Source organism: Monodelphis domestica, chromosome 2, assembly GCF_027887165.1.
Source record: "Monodelphis domestica isolate mMonDom1 chromosome 2, mMonDom1.pri, whole genome shotgun sequence".
Classification (NCBI taxonomy): Eukaryota; Metazoa; Chordata; class Mammalia; order Didelphimorphia; family Didelphidae; genus Monodelphis; species Monodelphis domestica.
In genome coordinates this window covers 313,056,495-313,076,665 of record NC_077228.1, presented here as the reverse complement: position 1 = coordinate 313,076,665, position 20,171 = coordinate 313,056,495, and the positions used below count along the sequence as shown (strand labels likewise).

The window sequence follows — 20,171 nt, the reverse complement described above, 5'->3', positions numbered from 1 at the left end:
TATTATTTAATTAATTTAAGTAACTAATTTAATAGGTCCTAGGGTTTTGTAGTCAACAGTGATGTGCTGTAGTTTCTACCCTCCTCTACACTCTTCCCCAAAACTCTGCATAATCTATTTTATTCAAAAAGTCTGAACTCCATCCTGTAATTCCTGGTCCTGGATTTCAATCACAAACAACCACAAAGAAGTGAGAGAGTTCCATGTCAATATAAACTAAGTACAATTTTAATCTTCCTTATATCTTTAAAAAAATTATAGTTAGGTAAACCCCTGTTTAATAGTTTAATAGTGATCTACTAGTGTTTCTTTTTGCCCCATCATCTAATCTATACAGTACACTTCTAGGACTTTGACATATTCTTTTTGCTTTTAGTCAATATATTACTTTTTTGGAAAAGTATGCTTTTAATGATAAGACTATAACTTTTATTTTAAGAAACTTGAATTTGGCCTATATTAGAAAAAACATTAGCATCTTCATACTTTTGTAAATTGGTAATTGTGTCTTTTGTTAAGAAAAATGAGATCAAACTTGTGCCTAAGAGGAAACTGGTAAAATCCTTTGTCAATAATTTCTGTGCCATTTTTCAGCATATGAACCAATATTTATTTTGTTATTTTTTAAGATATTATTGGCTCTACCACTTTTCAAATTTGTAGAGAAACAGGAGTCTGTCACCTATCTACATGTAATTATCTTGTTCATTTTTATTGCCAGCTAGAAAACTTTCTGTTTTTCATTTGATTCAAATTGCTTTTCTGATGAGCTAGAATTTTTCAATCATAAAGACAAGAAGTTTTCCACATCTTTCTTCTTATTGGCTTCCTTATCCTCTAGTTCTTCTTTGGGTTCTGAGCACCTCAAGTAAAGTTTTAAAAAGAGTTTGAATTATGTATTCAGTTATTTTTTTACTGCTTTAGTTAATCATTAGCCATTAAACTTTCATTTTAATTTGTTTATTAAAGGTATAAAGAAATTCACAAATACTTTGATTTTCCAGATACTCTCCATATGATGTTGTGGCCTTTATTTGAGTGATATGGAGATTAAGCAAATTTGTTGCATATGCTGACTTGCACTTTTTAGAATACTCTAATGCTTTCCTTAGGCTTCTGCCACATTTCCTACTATGGTCCTTGCAATGGAGATGTTTTAAGCATATATCTTTAACTGTAAGTACTGAAGAATTTCCATATTTTCAAATATTACAAGAGAATAATTTCATTCACAATAGTCATAGAAAATAACAACTTTGGGAAGTACTCTATTTTTGTGCATTGTGATCCATTTCTTGGATTTTTACCATCAAATATAAAAAAATTTCAAAAATTCTACTTTAGGTATGCCCATCCCCTTCAGAAAATTATTTGGGTTACTAGAAGTGTTTTTGTCATTTGTTTCAAAATCTATTATAGATTTTTTTTTTCATTTTTTCTTAAATGGTTTTGGCTTCTTTAACTTTTCCATTGCAGATTTGACTAACTTCAAGTTATATTCATATTTCATTTTTATTTGCCTTGTTTGATTTTTACATTTACTCTGCATTGTTCTACTTCTTCATTTACCATGGAACTTTGGATAGGCCTGAAAGAAAAAAAAAATAGTAATAAGTGCTTGCCTACAATTGGAAAGATCTGTTTTCAGGTTGTTTATTACAAGTACTTATGCATAATATGTCAAGTGCACTCATGATGTATTCTCTGTAGTAGCTTCTAACACACCAAAATTGTTCTTTAGTAAGTGTTGGTATTTCTTATTTGTTTTATTTTATATTAACTTCTTTGGATATAAGAACATGAAGAATGTTAATCAACTCACTTATCCATTATCAAGTCAATTACTACAATGATTGTGAGTTGGGACAACTTGAAAGTCATAATATATTATCTTAGATTTAAAAAAAAAACAGTTTTATTAAGCTAGACAAAGTACTGATCTAATCAGTAACTAAAACCCAGTTGAACCCATTAGTTAGGGTCTTGTTACGTTTTCATTGCTATGGTAGAAATCCTAGGACACAAAATCCTTTCAGAACATTAAGATTATCATTACTATATTTTCCTTGCCTCTTTGTCTTACTTTCCCCTACCACACATACTGATGTAAATGATGAGTTTGGCTTAAAGATTGCTAATATTATTTTTAATATCACTATTCTCTTCTTTATATTTTATCATTACTATTGCTGACATTTCTTTTCCTATTTTTCTTGTGTTAAGGGAATTTAGAGATCATCTGTTTCTACCCTCTAATTTTATGAATGAGGAAAATGATATTCAAAGATCTGAACTGATTTGCCCATGACTGTATAGAAAATAAGTAGCAGAGTTGACATTCAAACCTCTCTGATTTCAAATCCTTTATTTCTTTCCCTAGATCACAGAATACTCAAATGACTGAAATACCATGATGTAATTTTGACTGCTTGTATAGGTTGCTATAAATCTGAGTATTATTAAATATGCAACCTATTAATGCATTGAAACATCCTATCAAAGGGAGAGGTTGGCATAGTTGCTATAGAATGTGCAGATGAAATAAGATAAACTTCTTTCTACTAACTCTGTCAAAAGGGAGACTATAGAAGCACTTTGGTAACCTATATTTAAGTGAATAAGGGATCACCTTAAAGTGCAGACTGAAACAATAAAGCAAACCATAATCTATAAAACCTCCCCCACAATCGGTCCCAGCTTATACCTGGAGAATCAGCTTTCATCTTGAGGAATATTCTAAAGCTGTGATCTTCCCTTTAGGACTCATTCCTCTCCCTCTCCATGACCCAGAGTGGAGATCTTCTGCCTTTGTGTTGTCCTTAGTGGTCAATCAGTCAGCTGTCAGAACATGTGGAAATTTTTGTGGCTCTTTTATGTTCAAAGAACCAGGAAGCAGTGACAATAGCTTGAGCAACACTTTAATGCCCTGAGTGAATCATATCTACAGGATATTTCAGTTTCTTTTAAGGAGAAACTTGCCTAATTTTCATGGGAGCAGGGAGTTAGGCTAGTGTTCCCATTAAAATACTCTAAGATATCTTTCTCCTCACTGCTCCTTAATCAAGTCTTAATACAAAACAAAACAAAAATGAAATCCTGGAATGAAGATTTCCAAGAATTTTTTTAATAACCAGAGTGAAAATATAAGATTATTTCTAGTAAAAGGTGCTCCAGCCTAATAAGTTTTGATAAAATATATTTGTTTAAAACTTTGGAAATATACTCTTAGAAAAATACTAGCCTATTTCTATAAATGTTTAGTAATACCTTCTATAGTAATAATAATAGCTAAGTAATAGCTTCTTTTTACATAAACTATTTTTATTTAAGTATATAAAATCGTATACTCATATAACCATAGTAAAGTTGGGTACTTTACCTATATATATTCTATGTCAATTCTTTTTTCTATATGCATACTTAACTATGTATATATATATATACATACATACATATTATGTTTCATATGTATTGTATGATATGTCTCTGTATATTTAGGTATCTATATATGTGTGTGTCTGTATCTAAATGGATGAAGAATATCTATCTCTTAGATTATGGAGCGGTAAAAATATATTAATGAAGAATATGCCTGCCAGATTTATGGATATAAGGGAAGAATTTGTGATCAAATAAGATATATAGAACAGTACCTGATATAAAAATAGATAACTTTGACTACATTAAATTAAAAAGGTTTTGCACAAATAAAGCCAGTACAACTGAGATTAGAAGGAAACAACAAAAAAGGTAAAAAATATATAACAAGTCTCTCTGACAAAGGCCTGATTTCTCAAATATAGAGAGAATGGTGTCAAATATACAAAATACAAGACACTTCCTAATTGGCAAATGATCAAAAGGATATGAACATACAGTTCTAAGATGAAGAAATTAAAACTATCATTAGTTATAAAAATGTTTCTAATCACTATTAATTGGGAAAATACAAAATAACTCTAAGGTAGCACTTCACTCCTATACTGACAAAAAAGAAAAATGATAAATGTTGGGGGAAATATGGAAAAATTGAGATACTAATACACTGTTGGTGGAGCTATGAACTGATACAACCATTCTGGAGAACAATTTGGAACATGCACAAAGGGTCAAAAAATTGTTCATACCCTTTCGCCCAGCTATATCACAACTAGGCCTGAATCCCAATGAGATCAAAGATAGGAAGAAAGAAACTACCTATGCCAAAATATTAATAGCAGCGCTTTATTTCCTCCATCAATTTTTCTATTGTGTAAGTCATACATGTCTTCTTTCACACCTGATGAATATGGAAATATGTACAGTCTATATCATATTATCTACCATTTTGTGGAGAGTTGGTAGGGTAGAAGAGAGGAAGAGAACATGGATCATAAAATGTCAGAAAAATATTAAAAAATTATATAAATATGAAGAAAAATTGAAAAATAATTTAAAGGTTATCTATATGTAATCTGGAAAAATATTAAAAAAGAATTATATAAATGTGGATGTCAAAATAAAATTATGGAAAGTTTGAATTTCTCAACAATCTGTCCTTTCTTTGTAAGCATAAATGCTATTGATTTTAAAATATACTACCTCTTACAAGGGGATTTTAACCAACTCAAACCTATTTTTTTAACCTATAATTTAACCATTTGCTTGAAAAAGAAAATGTTCTATTATTCTTCAGTGATCTTTGCTACATCCAAAAGGTCTTCTACCTCTTTTCCATTAAAAAAAAAAGTGAATAGTATGAAGATTTGGCATCAGGAACTGCATTTAAATTCCCTTTCTCCAAACATTACTCAATTTAAGTGGACAGAAAATTCAATCAATCCTTCTGAGCCTCAAGAAACTTTTAAAAACTAATGTAATTTATAGATAGGGAGAGTACTCTGTTGGGAAGAAAGTTGTGGATTTTTAAAAAATTAACACTCTTAACTCCTGTGTTGAAATACTAAACATTCCTTCTAAGGCAGAAGAATCTAGTAAAGATTAGGAAATTGAGGTTATATGACTTGCTCAAGGTCATATAACTAGGATGTGTCTGAGGCTAGATAATTTAGGACTTCCCATCTCTAGGCCTGGCTTTCAATTCATTGAGCTGCCCAGCATGAAAATTATGGATTTTTAATATTTGCTAAGCAAATCATGAGGCAGCTAACTCAGTGGGTAAAGTACTGAGCCTGGAGTCAGGAAGACCTGAATTTAAATTCATTATCAGATATTTACTAGCCTTTTTATCCTGGGCAAGTTACTTTACCTCTGGTGGGAAACCACTCCATTATTTTTGCCAAAACAAACAAACAAACATAGGCAATATGGGTCTATGGTAGTGATGGCAAACCAATGGCATGGGTGCCAAAGATGGAACACTGAGTGCTCTCTATGGGCATGTAGCCGCCAGCCCCCCACCCCCAGAATTTGTTATTAGAAAGGCAAAGGGATTCAGGTGGAGCTGCTCCCCTCCTTGTCTCCACCATGTCTGAAGACTTTTTATCACAACCCTTCTGCCCAGCAGTCAATGGGAGTGCACAAGTAAGATGGGTGACTCACAGGAGGCAGAGCTGGAGGGAAACAGAAATCTCAGACCACTCCCCTCCCCTTCTCTACACCAGGTAAAGACATTCTTCGCTTCAACCACCCCTCATCCAGCAGTCCAATTTGAACACTCTCTCCTTTGTGTGGGGTAAGGAGGGGTGGGGCAGGGAGCTCTGGATGGGGTGAGCACAACAATTGTCCTGGGGGGTGGGGTCAAGACAAGGTCTGGCACTTGGTGTCCAAAAGGTTGGCCATCACTGTATGGGGTTGTTAAGGGTCTGGACATGACTAAACAAAGGAACAGCAAACCAAATTCTATATCAACTATTCAACCACAAGATCCATTGAATCCTCAACACTGCACCAATACTCAACATCAATCACACAGGACTGTCAAAAATTGGATCTCAACCTTGCCCATGTGTTCCATTTCTTTAATAAGAAATTTCAATATTTTTATCTAACAATAACCTCCCATTATTTCTTCTTTTTTTATGTCTCATCCCTTTGAAATCTATTTTCATTCAACCAGACTTTCAATTCCCTCCTTTCTCTGTGTACTTATGGTACTCAATTATTCCTCCTATGACTCATTTTAATTACCTTTCCAGTCTCATTATATGTTACCCTTTTCCTTTCTCCCTTGTCTTTTGCCCTCAAATCACTCCCCTGCCCTTCTCTCACCACTCATCTCTCTGCCTCCTCTTTTTTGTCTTTCTCTTTCCCTCTTTCCTTCTTCCTTCTCTCTGTGCCTGTCTCTCTCTCATCTTCAAACAATTCCTTTCCACTGATCCCTTCCCCCTGGAAATTGCCACATGGCTACCTGAAGTCCTGACTTATCCAAGTCTCCATGAGTGACCTATCTAGACTCCAGGACTGGGGACACAGAATGAAATTAAGCTGGCCAATCAGAGACACAGGAGGAGAAATGTCATTGGCCTTGGAAGAAAGGGTATGAGCAGTACTTGGGTCCGTGTTTGCCTTGCAACTCACTCTACATCCTCTCTTGAGCATTTACTGCTGGGTAAACAGGGGCCAATCTTGGCTTGCCATCACTGAGGACCTCCAGGCTTAGACTACCTCCAGGTGGGAGCTGGTGCACTTTGGAGACTTAGTTTGGGTGACCAAATGATTCACACAATATATCTCTCTGTCTCTGTCTGTCTGTCTGCCTCTCTCTCTCAATCCCTCTCTCCCTCTCTCTGCATCTCTCCTTGCCCCCCTCTCCAACTTTTACTAATAAATAATTATAAATTAATATACATTCTCTAGAGATTTTTAATCATAACACCTTCAAGCATGCCCGAAGCTGCCTCATTCTTACAAAAGTCAGCAAAATTTCACTAGACCTAATGACCCCCTTAATCTTTCATTCTATATCTCACCTCTATTTCTCAAGTAGTCTTAGAGTCCTTGAAAAAGCTGCCTGCACTTATTGCCTGCCATCTCACTGATTAACTCATTGTAATCTTTCTTCTGACTTCAACATGTATCTGAAACTGCTTCTTAAAATAGCCAGTTGTTTCTTCATTGCTGAACTTGATTGTCTTCTCATTCTTCATTCTTTGGGGATATCTATCACAACTGGAAATATTGATGATCCTTTATATCATTTCTCTTTTATGTTTTCATAATACTGCCATCCTGTGGTTCTCTTTTTACCTCTCTTGCCATTTCTACTCCATACCCTTTCCTGGTTCATCATCCATATTGGTCTCTATTTGTAGATATTATTGAAAATTTTCCTAGATCCTCTTTTATTCTTCATTCTCTCTTGGTAAACTCTCTTGATAAAAAATCAATTCCTCTGAGTTTAAATGTCATTTTTATGTAGCAGACTCACAGATAAATATATTTAGCCCCCATTTTTCCTCTGACTTACCTTCTCACATTGCTAACTGCTTTGTTAATTTTTCCAAATAGATGTCAGAAGAAGTATCTTAAGAAAACCACTCATTATTAATTTCCCCAGTCCCCTTATTCTTGTTAACACCATGATTCTTGTGACAAATACCACCATATCTCAAGTCTCTTGGTTATATAATCTCAGCCTTATCCTCAATTCTTCATTCTCTTCCATTATACATATCCACTCAGTTGCCAAACATTGCCATTTCAACCTCTGCAACATTTTTTTTTGCAGTGGATCCCTTCTTTCTATTCATCTTACTTCCACTCAGTTCTGGCTATTATTATGTCTTATATAGATCATTACAGCAGACTCCTGATTGTAATCCCTACCTAAAGTTATCCACCTTCTGCCATTCTTTATACAACTGCAAGATAATTTTTAAAGCATATTTCTGAATAGGTCACTTCCCTAATCAACTCCATTAATGGCCTACTACTTTTTTTTTACCCTTACCATCCATCTTAGAATCAATACTAAGTATTGGTTCCATGGCAGAAGAGTGGTAAGGACTATGCAATTGGGGTTAAGCTATTTGCCCAATTTCACAAATCTAGGAACTGAAGGAGGCTACATTTGAACTGAGGACCTTCCTTTCTCCAGGCTTGGCTCTCTGTTCACTAAGCCACATAATATGTACCTGCTTATTGCTTTTAAAGGATAAAAATCAATTAAATCCTATTACTAAATTATTTCCACTCTCATTACATATTATTCCCTTGGATTACAATGGAATGTCTTAAGTTTTCCTCTAAGAGGAATATTTAAATATTTCTACTGCTTTTCAATTGTTTTAGCCTTATAAACATTTATGTGAATTGCATGAATTACAATCAAAATTGCTTTTGAAATGAGAATAAGCAAACATTAAAAAAGAGTATACATCGTCTTGATCTATTTCACTACTAAACTATTCACAAACCCAAACTCTGACATAAAAAAATTTTGTGTCATCCATAATCAGCCCTGATTTGTATACATTTATAACTTCTCTATCTTTATACAGAGAAGAAACTAGCCTCCTTTAGTGAAAATCCATAAAATCAAGTGAGAAGAGTTAAAGGTATCTAAAAACTAAATCAGAGCCCAGTAAGCCAAATTTTAATGTTCAAAAAGGATTTTCACATGGTTGGAAAAGACATTTCATTGGATTGTAGAATGTTAAGGATAGGACCAGAAGGTCTTCTGGCTGGAGCTCATAATATTTGACAATGTCCCTGCCTACTTCCATGCCCAACATAGCTGAGTAGTTCCAGATTTTAAATCAAACCAGAATATGAGCTCCCATCCCTGTGACACCTGTCTCTAAATGTTGCTTTTTCACCTTTTCTCATCCTAGTTTCAGGGCCACCACAATTCTCATCTCCATAATGTGAGAGAAAATCCCCTACCCTTATATGAGGATTATATTTTAATGTTATCAGTTGTTGGTTGTCTCTTGAACCGAGGATGACGATTGTCTTTGTGCGTTTTTGTGCACAAAGACACCTGTGCATAAAGATTTAAGTGGAAAAGTCGATGCACAAAGACAGTCCCACTCTCTCGGCGTTGGAAGCCTGGGTCCATTGGCACGAAAAGTCATTACACCTGGAGACTTCCTCAGCTGCATTGGATGGCCGTGTTGTCTTTTGTGCTCCATCACACCCTAAGCACTCCACAGTGCCTTGCTGCATCGCCATCTCAGCCGTTGAACCTTCTTGTTGGTTTCTTCCGCCTGTTCCACCGAAGCAGTCTTCACATGCTGGGTGAGCAAAGCCCTAGTTCACCCTACCCTCACAAGGTTTAGCCAGCCTGTCAAAGCCATTGCCTGGGGTGTGGCCGCTGCCACATGCTAGCAGCTACTTGGAGCCACAAGTGAGAGCTGGGTGTCAGGTGAGGGTCAGTGGCTGGAGAGCTGCCCTAGAAGGGCATGACAAGCCCTTCATACCAGAGATATTACCCCTCCCTGAGTAGTATCAAATTAATTATATTATTTTAGTAGGCCTTTTGTGATCATGCTAGTATGAGTTTTAAAGTAAGATAATTTCTTGGATATAGCTAATTGTTGTTAGCATAGGCCTTAGTCTTCAAAATTGCTATTTCAGGCATCCTCAGCAACCATGATCATGAACTTGTAATTTGTCCTTCATTAGCACAGAGGCTTTAGCCCCTGTTAGAAGCCTGGTGACACTCCTTCACCTTTGTATGGACCCCTTATCCATCATCAGGCTTTTTGCCCTGATTTAAGGCCTGGCACCCCCTCCTTATCCTCATCTTAGTATATATTATCCTTGACATCATCATGCTTAGAAAGTGTGGTTCAGCCTCCCTTGCTCTCCCTTGTCTATCAAGTGACTTTCAAGTTATCACCAAGTGATTTCTTCTACCAATGAGAAATATTTCCTGATTACTTCAACCAATCCACATGTTTCTGTTTTCATCAGTGTTTTGGATTATTTCAAAAGTTATGATATTCTTTGGGATATAAAAGAAGTCCTCTAACAAGGCTGGGGGTCTTTTGGTTTTGACCAGAAGTCTGGCTTTATTGTGAGACTGGTCATCTCCCAATAAACCTATTTCTTTATAGCTTGGAGACTATTTATCATTCACGTTCCTGTGGTTAGAAATTATACAACAAATGTAAGCTATCATACAGATAACTTTCTCTTTTTCCCATCCACCATTTTTTAACTCTTAGAAAATTTTTCTAATCACTCTTACTATTCCTGAAAATCAAATGTCAGTCATTTGTCTTGGGACCTCAATGACCAATGCTTTTGACTTCTCTTTTCAAAACTCTTTGCCATGGACATCTCTAACTTTTTGTGTTGCTTTCTCCTTTCTGAATATAATCCAAGTGTGGATAGTGAATCTCTCATTTGTTGCCTTTATATCCCCAGCTTCTAGCACAGTGCCTTACATGTAAGAAGCACTTATAAATGCATTATCTGTCTAATCTATTGGTCAAATGTTCTGCTACAGGGAAGAAAACAAAACAAAAAATGAAAAGTTATCAGAATGTTATTTATTTATAGATCCCAAATAATGACACATTTCAAATGCAATATTTAGGTGTTTTGAAATAAGATATCACCATCATTCAAAGAACATAATATTTTATAGGTATCAAATGTCAAAAAGACTGTCACAGTTAATGAATTGACTTATACCTCTAAATTGTGAAAAAAAAAATTAAGTAATGCTTCCTTCCCTAAACTAACAAATTTTAACACTTTTTTCCCCATTTGAATTAGTTTATTTAGTCAATTTAGAACATTATTTCTTGGTTACAATAATCACATTATTTAACTCCCTCCCCTCTACCCACTCTTCCCACAGCCAACCAGTAATTCCATTACTTACTTGTGTCCTTGATCAGAACCTATTTCCATGTTGTTGATGTTTGCACTAGGATGTTCATTTAGTTTACACCCCCAACCATATTCCTTTGATCCATGTACTAAAGCAGTTGTTTTCCTTTGGTGTTTTTACTCCCAAAGTGTTTCTTCTGAATGTGGATAGTGATTTTTCTCATAGATTCCTCCTGGTTGTCCAGGATCACTGCATTGCCACTAATGGAGAAGTCCATTACATTCGATTGTACCAGTGTATCAGACTCTGTGTACAATGTTCTCTTGGTTCTTCTCCTTTTGCTGTGCATTACTTCCTGGAGGCTGTTCCAGTTCCTATGAAATTCCTCCACTTTATTATTCCTTTGAGCACAATAGTATTCCATCACCAACATATACCACAATTTGTTCAGCCATTCCCCAATTGAAGGGCATCCCCTCATTTTCCAATTTTTTGCCACCACAAAGAACAAAGCTATGAATATTTTTGTACATTTCTTTTTTCTTATGATCTCTTTGGGGTACAAACCTAGCAGTGCTATGGCTGGAGCAAAGGGCAGACAGTCTTTTATCACCCTTTGGGCATAGTTCCAAAAGGCCCTCCAGAATGGTTGGATCAATTCACAACTCCATCAGCAATGCATTAACTCAATTTTGCCACATCCCCTCCAGCATTCATTACTTTCCTTTGGTGTCATGTTAGCCAATCAGCTAGGTGTGAGGTGATATTTCAGGGTGGTTTTGATTTGCATTTTTTCTGAATATAAGGGATTTAGAACACCTTTTCATTTGTTTTTTTAATAGTTTTGATTTCTTTAACTGAAAATTGACTATTCATGTCACTTGACCATTTATCAATTGGAGAATGACTTGATTTTTTTTGTACAATTGGATTAGTTCTTTATAAATTTGAGTAATTAGACCTTTGTCAGAGGTTTTTATAAGGAAGATTGTTTCCCAATTTGTTGCTTCCCTTCAAATTTTGGATGCATTAGTTTTGTTTGTTCAAAAATTTTTTAATTTGATGTAATCAAAATTATTGATTTTACATTTTGTGATTGTTTTCTAGCTCTTGCTTGGTTTTAAAGTCTTTTCTTTCCCAAAGATCTGACAAGTATACTATTCTGCGTTCGCCTAATTTGCTTATAGTTTCCTTCTTTATATTCAGGTCATTCACCCACTCTGAATTTATCTTGGTGTAGGGTGTAAGATATTGATCCACACCTGATCTCTCCCATACTGTCTTTGAATTTTCCAAGCAGTTTTTGCCAAATAGTGGATTTTAGTCCAAAAACTGGGATCTTTGGGCTTATCATAGATTGTCTTGATGAGGTAATTTACCCCAAGTCTATTCCACTGAGTCTCCTTTCTGTCTCTTGGCCAGTACCAAATTGTTTTGATGACCACTGCTTTATAGTATTGTTTGAGATCTGGGACTGCAAGTCCTTCTTCCTTTGCATTTTTTTTTCATGATTTCCTCATGATTTCCTTGGATATCCTTGATGTTTTGTTCTTCCGAATGAACTTTATTATTATTTTTTCTAGTTAAGTAAAAATGCTTTTTGGTAGTTCAATGGGAATGGCACTAAATAAGTAAATTAATTTGGGTAGGATTGTCATTTTCATTATGTTAGCTTGTCCCACCCATGAGCAATCAATGTTTTTCCAATTGTTTAGATCTAGTTTTAATTGTGTGGAGAGTGTTTTGTAATTGTGTTCATATAGTCCCTGTGTTTGTCTCGGCAGATATATTCCTAAATATTTTATATTGTCTAGGATGATTTTAAATGGAATTTCTCTTTCTAATTCTTGCTGCTGAGCTGTGTTAGAATTATATAGAAATGCTGATGACTTATGTGGGTTTATTTTGTAACCTGCAACTTTGCTAAAGTTGTTGATTATTTCAACTTGCTTTTGGTTGATTCTCTAGGATTCTTTTTTTTTATTTTTTTTATTTTATGTTTAACTATTTTTCTTTATTATGAAAAGGCTAAAAGTAGAGAAAAGTACCCTGGGCAATTAACATCAGAGGCACATATTGTCAGACAGGGTCAGTTTGTTTTACTTAAGTTTTTGCTTAATTCTTTGTTACAAAGTAAAGATCTATTGGTGATAATGTTGGGAAGTGATGGGAAGTGACAGATGCAATAAAACAAAAGGAAAACAATCATTGGCAAGAGTTTTAATCTATGTACTTATGGAATAAGAGAAATCTAGTATAAAATATTTGATGGACTGGTAAGTATTAGGATTTTCTCTGAATATTAGAGTATCAAAATTATTTTAATTTCTTAATCCTTAATCATAAATTGATACCCACTTGCCTGTGGAAACTTTCAATTGATATCGAGTGACTATGCTATTTGACAAGGTCTCCTACTTAAAGGATTGAGTTATGAAAATCTCTTAAAAGAATGTCTCTAGTATATTTTTCTAAGGCAAGTGGCTAAAGAAATGTGAACAAACAAAGTTCCAAGTATTAAGAATTTCTACTGTTTCCCTTTAGGACTGCACTATAAAATGTTACCTATCAGACATATAATGTCAAGTAAAACACTACATATTATCAAAAAGTTAAAAACATAGCATGAAGAGACACCACAAAGTTAACATACAAAACCTAATTTTATTTATTTAGTTGTAACAAAGACAAAAGAATTCTCATCTGCAGTATTTTAAGGTTCTCATCCCAGCCTCTTTAAATTTTCAGAGGAACCTAAGAGAAGATAGCTTTTGAGGCCAGTTTGTCACAACAGACTAGAATTATAAAATTCATCTTCCAGACTAAAGAGAACTATGAAAATAGCAAAAGCTTGTCAGAAGCTCCCAGCTCTTGTTAATGGAGGTTGGTGGGACATGGTAGAAGAGTTAATTAGGCTACTCATAGAAGCAAGAATAAGCTAATCAGGCTTTGATATTCCCTATGGGTAGTTACCTGATTGATCCAGAGTACAAAAGAGCAGAGGCAAGCCTCTGAGAACTCTTAATCTCTTTTCAAAGAGCAATTACTGCTACAGACACACAAACACACACATATGCATGTACATATGTGTATATATGTGTGTAATGTATCTGTGTGAATATACATACATATGTACGTGTGTGTATGTGTGTGTGTGTGTGTGTATATGTGTGTATGGCATATGGCATATTCTGGTTACACCTCCTACCCCCACTTCTTTTCCATACCCCTGCACCATTTGGGCCTGCTGCCTTACAGATGAGTACTGTGAGGGAAGGATTTATAGGCCTAGATTGGGCACAGGATTCTTGAGTCAATGATAAACTATAAATACCCTGTTGGGTGAATTCAGCCACTTCTGTTAATAAAGAATGCAAGCTTCTGCTGGTGGTGATTCATATGGCCTCAGCATAAGTCTGAAGAACTGGTTTAGGTCATGTTTGCAGAGGGGAAAAAGGTGTTTCTTCTCTTGCCTCTCCACTGTGGGAAGACCAGAAAGTTCCCTCCTTCAGTTAACATGTGGAATCTAATACTCAGCCTTACTGATCTTCAGTGATCAACATCTGCATCCTCAAACTGTCCGGCAACAGTTGGTGCGGCATCTATCTCCATCCCATCTTCATAATCCCTAATTGAGTCTTCTGTCCTTACTCCAGCCATGTTATACTGTCTGCTTACAGACTGAGCAAGCATTCCTTCTAGTCGCTCCAGAGTAGCTTGTCCTTCTGCAGTTAAATGAGACAATCCTTCTTCATAGGTGTAAAATGTAGGAATATCCCCCTGTCCTTGTTCATGTGCTTCCACATCATATTCTTCTCCATCATAATCATCTGAATCTTCATCCTCAGGATCTGGATATAAAGCTTGACATTCACACATGGCAGCAAACAATGCTTCCAATGCTGATTTATCACTTGGAACAAATCTGAACTCAGCAATTGGTTCAATATCTTCATCACTGTCCTCATCTTCTTCCCCTTCGGCCATTGGAGTTTCTTTTACTTCTTTGGGTTCTTCCTCTCCAAATCGAGCATTCACCATAACATACAAGTGCTCTTGTGGATAGGCATTTAGGTCCCTGGAGACAGCATGTAAACTAATGGTGGGATAGTCCAGCGAAAATCCCAATCCAGATCCATCTAACCAGGATAGGCGGCTCTCAGCGATGTAGAGGGTACCGATGCCCAGGCCCTTGCCGTCCAGCACCGCTTCGGTGTCGGGCTGCTGCTGCCGCAGCCCATCTTCTCAGCTCAGCGGAGGGAAGCTCTTCAAGAAACTCATCCTTTCAGCGCTGGCAGTGGCAGTAGCCGCCCGGTGGACAGAGGAGGGGCTCTAGGATTCTTTAAGTAGACCATCATATCATACACAAAAAGTGATAGCTTGGTCTCTTCATTGCCAATATTAATACCTTCAATCTCTTTGTTTTTTCTCTAATTGCTACTGTTAGTGTTTCTATTACAATGTTAAGTAATAGAGGTGATAATGGGCATCCTTGTTTCATTCCTGATCATATTGGGAAGTCTTCTATTTTATCCCCATTGCAGTTGATGTTTGCTGATGGTTTTAGATATATACTGTTTATTGTTTTTAGGAAAGACCTTTCTATTCCTATGCTTTCTAGTGTTTTCAATAGAAAAGTGTTGTATTTTATCAAAGGCTTTTTCTGCATCTATTGAGAAAATCATGTGATTTTTGTCAGTTTGCTTGTTAATATGGTCAATAATGTGGATGTATTTTCTAATATTGAACCATCCTTGCATTCCTGGTATGAATCTTACCTGGTCATAGTGAATAACCCTTGTCATGATTTGCTGGAGTCTTTTTGCTAGTGTCCTATTTAAGAATTTTGCATCTATATTCATTAGGGTCATTTGTCTATAGTTTTCTCTCTGTTTTTGACCTCCTTGGTTTGGGGATCAGTACCATATTTGTGTCATAAAATGAATTTGGTAGAACTCCTTTGATTATTCTGTCACATTGTTTGTATAATATTATGATTAGTTGTTCTTTTAATGTTTGGTAGAATTCATTTGTGAATTGATCTCGACCTGGGGATTTTTTCTTAGGGAGTTCTTTGATGGCTTGTTCAATTTCTTTTTCAGATATGGGGTTGTTTAGGTAATATATTTCTTCCTCTGTTAGTCTAGACAATATATTTTTGTAAGTATTCATCCATATCACCTAGATTGCCATATTTGTTGCCATATAATTGGGCATAATAGTTTTTAATGATTGCCTTAATTTCCTCTTCATTAGAGATAAGATTTCCCTTTTCATCTTGGAAACTGTCAATTTGGTTTTCTTCTTTCCTTTTTTTAATTAGACTGACCAGTACTTTGTCCATTTTATTTGTTTTGTCAAAGTACCAGCTTCTCATCTTATTTATTAAATCAATAGTTCTTTGATTTTCAATTTTTTTAAGTTCTCTTTTGATTTTTAGGATCTCTAATTTATTTTTAATTTGTTCACTTTCTAGTTTTTTAATTTGCATGCCTAATTCATTGACCTCTGCTCTCCATAATTTGTTAATATATGAACTCAAGGATATAAATTTCCCCCCTTAGTACTGCTTTGGCTGCATCCCATAGGTTTTGAAAGGATGTCTCATCATTGACATTTTCTTCAATGAAGTTTTTAATTGTTTCTATGATTTTTTCTTTGACTAACCACTTTTGGAGAATCGTATTGTTTAATTTCAAATTAATTTTTGATTTACCTCTCCATGTGCCCTTACTAATTATTATTTTCATTGCATTGTGATCTGAGAAGTTTGCATTTATGATTTCTGCTCTTTTGCACTTGTTTGCAATGTCTTTATGCCCTAATATATGGTCAATTTTTGTGAATGTACCATGTGCTGCTGAAAAGAAGGTTTTTCCTTTTTGTCCCTGTTTATTTTTCTCCACATATCTACTAACTCTAATTTTTCTGAGATTTCATTTGCTTCTCTTACCTCTTTCTTATTTATTTTTTGGTTTGATTTATCTAGTTCAGATAGAGGAAGGTTCAGTTCTCCCACTAGTATCATTTTTCTATCTATTTCATCCTTGAGCTCCCTTTGTTTCTCCTTTAGAAATTTGGATGCTATGCCATTTGGTGCATACATGTTGAGTACTGATATTTCCTCATTGTCTATACTGCCTTTTATCCAGATGGAATTACCTTCCCTATCTCTTTTAACTAGATTTATTTTTACTTTGGTTTTGTCATATATCATAACTGAACTCCTCCCTTTTTTTTATCAGTTGATGCCCAATATATTTGGCTCCATCCTCTTACTTTCACCCTATGTGTATCTACCTTCCTTATGTGTTTTTCTTGTAGACAGCATATGGTAGGGTTTTGGATTCTAATCCACTCGGCTATTCACTTACATTTTATGGGTGAGCTCATTCCATTCACAATTAGAGTTATGATTACGAGCTGTGTATTTCCCAGCATTTTGATTTCTACTCCTGGTCCTGCCTTTTCTTCTTTCATTATTTCCTTCTACACCAATGTTTGTTTTTAGTCAGTCCCCCTGGTTCCCACTCTTATTTTATTTCCCTTTCTACCCTCCTCCCTTCCTTTTACCTCCCTATTTGCCTTGCAGTCTTTCTAAAACTACCCCCACCCTCTCCCTCCCTTGTTCTGCTTCCCTCCCCACCAGTCCATTTGTTACCCTTCTACTCCCCTATAAGGTGCAAATCTATTCTCTGCCCCAATGGATTATGTAGCAGTCCAGCCCATAGGTATTATGGAGAGACAAGGATTGTGAGTGAGCACATGACCACCCTGCGCATGGCAATGAGCTCTATTCCCAGCGTGGCTGAAGTTTAGGTGCGAAACCTTGCTTTCCTTTGTCTCACTCGCCTGAGGATAATAACCCCACCTCCACCTTGTCATAAGTTGCATTATCCAATGGCAATATGCCAGGGAACTCATCCATATGCATTGAGGTATCATGTAACTGATCAATATGTATTGAGCTCATTTGTATATCAAAGAGAATATAAGGGACGTGACACAGCCAGCCCACCTACTGGGAGGACACCGACAGGTTTGCAATGGAGCAACTTCTCCCCTTTCTCTCTCCTCTCTATCTTTCTCTCTGAGGCCTGGCCTTTTGGCAAGGCCTCCCTGTTTCTCTCTTTTCTAATGCTAATATCTAGCATTATCTACCCCCTTTAGTTTCTGATCTCCTTTCCATCTGAGCTAGCTGTATCCTCTGACCAGTGCAGTGTTAAATTGAGACCATTGAATGGGGATAGCCTGAATTAATAACCACCAGTGGTCGGAGCATGCTGTGGCTCCCAAAAAATTAATAATTGATTACTGACTCGATTATTTACATCTCTAAAGTCGGCTCGTTCACGCCCTTCGCGGGATCTAAAACTTCTATCCTGTTTCTATCATCTCTCCTTGCAACCTCTCGCGGGCCGGGAGGTTGCAGATTAGATTGTTCTTCCCTCTTTGGGACAATTTCAATGTACGTAAGAGTTGAGTATTTCCTATCTACAACCTCTTTACCATTCCAGTGTATTGATATTCTCCCCCCTCCTGTCATGAGCTTCTTTGTGACGTATAAATTTTCCCCTTTTGTTTCTTTTCACATTTCATTTAGTATTAACCTCTTTTCTTAGCTCTAGTGGTATATATACACACATATATGTATTTATGCATACATATATCTATATACCAATTTATGCCATGTCATTTCATCCTATACAGTTTGTCATTGTTCCCACTAAGTGTAATTCTTCTAGCTGCCCAGTTGAAAACAATAGTTTATAAGAGTTATTACCTCTTTTCTTATAGGGATACATATCATTTTAGCTCATTGAGTCTCTTAAAAAAATGTGGGTTTTTTTTTGTTTTGTTTTGTTTTTCTTTTTCCCCCCCTCTCTTTTAATTACCTTTTGATGATTTTCTTGAGTTCTGTGCTTGGGCATCAAATTTTCTCTTCAGGTCTGGTCTTTTCAAATTCTTGGAATTCTTTTTTATTGAATGATTATACTTTTCCCCATAAGAATATAGTCAATTTTTCAGGGTAGTTGATTCTTGGTTGTAGACCTAGTTTCCTTGCTTTCCAGAATATCATATTCCCTGCCTTTTGGTCCTTCAGTGTGGATGCAGCCAGATCCTGCGATATTCTCACTGTGGTTCCATGGTATATGAAAGGCTTCTTCTTAGCAGCTTGTAATATTTTTTCTTTGGTCTGATAGTTCTTGAATTTGGCTATAACATTCCTGCATGTTGTCAGTTGAGGATTAAGTACAGGAGGGGATCTTTGGATTCTTTCAATCTCCACTTTTCCTTCTTGTTCTAGAATATCGGGGCAGTTTTCTTGAATAATTTCCTGTAGTATTATGTACAGGCTTTTTCTTTTGTCATGGTCTTCTGGTAGACCAATGATTCTTAAATTGTCTCTCCTGGAACGATGTTCTAAATCTTATGTTTTGTGAATGAGGTCCTTCATATTTCCCTCAATGTTTTCATTCTATTGGTTTTGTTTTATAGTGTCCTGCTGCCTTGTGAGGTCACTTAATTCTAGTTGTTGTATTCTGGTTCTTAAAGACTGGATTTCATCCCTGGCTTTTTGGTCATACTTCTCCTTCTGGTCTGATTTTCTTTGGAGGTCATCTTTCATTCTCTTGTCCTCATCTCTCATCTCCTTTGCCTCATCTTTCATCTTCTTTGCCTCATCTTTCATCTCCTTTGACTCATTTTCAAGCTGTTTGATTTTGGATTTCAATACACTATTTTCTGTTTCCATATGACTTGTCTTAGTTTTTAATTTCTTTTCCCAATTGTTTTTAGCCTCTCTTAACTGTGTTTTGAGTTGCATTTTGAGTTCTTCCAAAGCCTGTATCCAGTTTGCTGGGATTTCTGTTTTATTACTTGCCTCCTCCTGTGTATTGTTTGTTCTTGTTTCGTTTCCTGTGCAGAAACTGTCAATTGTAATGTCTTTCTTTTTTTCTGTTGTTTGCTCATATTTACCCCTTCTTTGCTCCCCATTTTTGTCTGTGCTCTTGCTCCTCTCATTATTTTTGTTTTTGTGGCTTTCTGTCAGTCTCCCCTTATGGAGCTTTGTAAGATCTCTCAGTGCAGTCTCTGGGGGAGGAGTGTTGGAGTTTGAGCTTCCCTGTCCTCTGGAGGTTTTTGATTGGATTAAAGTCCAGCAGTAAGTGAGGGAGGGGTATTGGAACTTGGGATTCCCTGAGCTCTGAAGGCTTTTGATGGTATTATGTACAGTTAGGTTAGTCTGCATGTGCTCTGAGACCCAAAACTCCTGGAAGGCTGGAGAAATATGGAGAGTGTCAGCCATTCTGACTAGGCTGCCAGCTCTTCGCTCCCTCTCTAGCTGCTTCCCTGCCACCTGTTTTCGACGCTCTGAGCCTGGCATAGCTCTGCCCACAGGGTACACCCTCTATACCAGTGCCTTTGCCTGCCCAGAGGTTCCTAT

At 36.1% G+C, this 20,171-nt stretch overlaps 1 long non-coding RNA gene and 1 pseudogene across 1 annotated transcript; both read right to left on the bottom strand.

Annotated features, from left to right (window-relative positions):
- Positions 1-644: 644 nt before the first annotated feature.
- Positions 645-5,656, bottom strand: LOC103102102 (uncharacterized). The gene is made up of 3 exons (XR_462621.3): positions 5,542-5,656; positions 2,705-2,838; positions 645-1,588 (listed from the first exon to the last, which is right to left on the bottom strand). It is a non-coding gene; the product is annotated as an uncharacterized LOC103102102 (long non-coding RNA).
- Positions 5,657-14,055: 8,399 nt separating this feature from the next.
- Positions 14,056-15,022, bottom strand: LOC100015517 (methylosome subunit pICln-like; annotated as a pseudogene).
- Between the last annotated feature and the right edge of the window lie 5,149 nt (positions 15,023-20,171).